General features: G+C 41.9%; 1 long non-coding RNA gene across 1 annotated transcript; it reads left to right on the plus strand.

The window, feature by feature from the left end:
• Positions 1–6: 6 nt before the first annotated feature.
• Positions 7–1387, plus strand: LOC138750960 (uncharacterized). The gene is made up of 2 exons (XR_011349639.1): positions 7–128; positions 1079–1387. It is a non-coding gene; the product is annotated as an uncharacterized lncRNA (long non-coding RNA).
• The last annotated feature ends 1984 nt before the right edge of the window (positions 1388–3371 follow it).

The following is a 3371-nucleotide window of genomic DNA, read 5'->3' on the forward strand; positions in this document are numbered from 1 at the left end:
GACAGGATATTCCTGCAGTTGACTGGGTTACTCCTCTTCACTTCACTTTCTTGAGTTGAGGTGTTACCAACCTGTGCAAAACTCCACAAGACTGGTAATAGTTACACCGAAAGGATCATCCAAGAGAAGTAAAGTGAAACGAATGTTCTAGTGTCAATATTGAGACTTCTCCATGCAAGTGTCCCACCAAACGCAAGTTTGCTCCTCGTACCCAATGACCCCTCAAATGCCCATTCTGATAAGATTACTTTAGAGCAGCTTTCCTGCCAACGGACGATTCTCGGATCCACTTTCCCATCCTCCGCTCTCTCACAATTAAAGGCCATTCAATGTTCGATATTATTCAACTTTGAACCTAAGGTCACTGAATTTTCAGGGAAAACTTTCATTGGTGCATTGTGAACAAATCCTCATTTACTTGTGGTATTAAAATTCAGGGAGACAGGGACAGACTCAGAGAGACAGGGACAGACCCAGGGAGACAGGGACAGACCCAGAGGGACAGACTGGGGTTGAGATATATCGATTAAATAATGTATGAAATGCTGGGTCAATATTTCTCAATGCAGAACACTCGTTCAAAGTTGGGGGTGAATGAGTTTAAAAGAGATGTGGGGGACAAGTTTATTTCCACAGTGGGCGCTTGGAACGGGCTGGATGATGATAGTATTAAGCTTTGAGAAAGCTGTGGAAATATGCCAGGAATAGAGGGGCATGTATCATGGGCAGAGTTTAGTTTAATTTGGGCATCATGAAGGGTAAGACATGATGGATTGAAGGGGTGTTCCTGTTCGGTTTGTTCAAGATGCAGTGATATCCAAATAAGATAATTCTGTGGCCCTTTTTAAAGTTTATGCTCTCCTAATTTGTATCGTTTATATTCAGGTGTGTTTAATTACTGGTTTTACTCTAGTTCCATTTAATGGTGTTTCATGCATGTACCTCTAATCTTCCTCCCCATTCTGCCTTCCATTTTTAAAGTTCTAATGTAAAAAAAAAGTCCAGTGATGTGATTGTTCCGACAGAAGTTGGTTTTGTTCATGATTATCTTTAATTGTTCATCCCTTTGGTTCCCCAGGATGTCACAGTTGCTGGACTCCGCCACTAGATGGTGGTCACGGAGCATGGAAATATGGATGGCAAGTGGTTGAACATGGACAAAAGCTGAGGACCTGCACTGAAGGAAGTTAAGAATTTGGGTAGTATCCAAATGATACCGTATGCAAGAATTATTTGGACCCAAGCAAGTATCTGAATATCCTGTCATTCACATGAAGTTAGTGGCATTTGAATTTTCCATGGTAGTTTGGAAAGCAGATTCCTGGTGAAAGTTTACAAAAATAAATGTCATAATGGAAGCTTAAAATTAAAATTCTGCACTTTCAAATCGTCTTGAGTGTACCTCCTGCAGGATTAATGTAGTCATTTGATTGAACTCTCACTTTTAGACAGACTCAAAAAGTAGTTCAGACTTTTATCCCAGCTGTGTGATATTTTAGGCGGCTCTTGTTATTATCTAAAATATCTGGATTTCTCTTCCTTCATTAAATTTTTTCTTTGAATAATTAAGGCATTATTTCTATGCTCACTTTTAAAATAGAATTTTCACAAATAGAAAGCTGTTGTGGTGTGCAGCGAATGAAAGGCCAAAACCACACAGAAGCTGTGAGTTAAACCAGCCAACTGACTACTGGAAGTCTCAGAGCTTAATCGGCACCACTCCCATAATCTTTTTGGGCCCTCCTGCTGTGATGTCAGCCCAGTGCGAACCTGCCCCTCCATGATCTGGTTTGCTTGTGGATCAGTGCAGCTCGCTACATCACCCCCAGAACCGGTGTTCAGAGGTGCTGAGTCCACTAAACACTTCATACGTTTGGGAGGCTGAACTCTCTGCCATGGCGCTGGAACAGTTACTGGTTGGTTAAGATCGAGGGGTGCCAGTTTGAGGTGGTCAACTGTGAATATTTCCTCCCTACCCTCAATGTCCAAAAGGTACGAGGTCCCGTTGTGTCATAACACCTTGTATGGACTCTCATATGGGTACTGAAGGGGCGTCAGGTGCGCGCCTCTCCTTCTAACTGTATAACCATTTATGGAGCGGAAACAGGCCACGTTGGCCTTTCGAGTCCGCACCGGTTCACTGATTTTGTGCGCCCTCTTCAGGCATTGGTTATGAAGACATATTCACAGTCTTCGAGATTCTTTGGGATGCAGCTGAACTGAGGTTGGTATGGAGGCGAAGGTGCCCACCTTCTCATGAAGTCGCGTTACTAGGGCCATAAGTGTTTCCTCCTGGCTTTGAGGTGATGGCACAAATTCTCCCAGGACTGTCAGCGGGGCCACATAGACCAGCTCAGTGGAGGACGAGGCCAAATCCTCCTTTGGCGCTGTGCAGATGCAAAGGATCACCCTAGGCAGCTCGTCCACCCAATCTAGGCCTCGGAGCTGTGCCATGAAGGCTGTCTTCAAATGTCAATGGAACCTTTCCACCAGGCCATTAGATTGTGGGTGGTAGGCTGTGGTGCGATGTAACTGGGTCCCTAGGAGCTGTGCCAGTGCTGCCCAGAGGCCAGACATAAACAGTGCCCTCCATAGTGGAAGCAAGGCCGAAACAGGCTATTCAGTTGGCGTTAAGGACCCTGGCACAGGATGTCATGGACGTGTCTGAGAGTGGGAGAGCTTCCACCCATCTAGTGAATCTGTCCACCATCGTGAACAGGTTCGTTGCACCTCTGGAAACTGGCAGTGGCCTGACAACGCTGCTATACTGTCATATTCTAAGATGTAGTTTTTACCTACTTAGTAGTGTTTTATTTTTCCATATCATTAGTTGCGTAAAGAATGAAGGAGCCCATTTATTTTTAAAAACTGGTCAACCTTATTAACAAAGATTTAGTTGACAAAAAATGGCAATCAATATTTTATTGGTTTAAAAATAGTATAAATTTAATTACTCAAATTAATGCATACTAAGTTTTAGTAAATACAGACCAATTTATAAAGTTCAATGACTTTATTACACAAAATGAATAAATATTGCACTTTGATACAAATTACAGTATGTGTTGCTACTCAATCAAAAATGCAATGTCAATTTCTGACAAAAGTATAGTCACAACCAATTCCAAAATATTCTAGTCAGTCAAAAGAAATACATGAACTTTTTTGCTTTTTAAAAAAAAAGTCATACGTTGTAACACTACAGACAAAATATACATCTGTTTCTGGAAAAATGAGTGGCATTTGCAGACCAAAGGTCGTTAGAGCAGCAGTATAGGATTTTAAAGGGAACTTAATTTCACTACAAAGGTCCAACAGCAGAAAATAATTTGTTCCTAAATTATTACTTTGAAGTAGTCAATTGAACTGAA

This window comes from Narcine bancroftii, unplaced genomic scaffold (assembly GCF_036971445.1).
Source record: "Narcine bancroftii isolate sNarBan1 unplaced genomic scaffold, sNarBan1.hap1 Scaffold_41, whole genome shotgun sequence".
NCBI classification, from domain to species: domain Eukaryota; kingdom Metazoa; phylum Chordata; class Chondrichthyes; order Torpediniformes; family Narcinidae; genus Narcine; species Narcine bancroftii.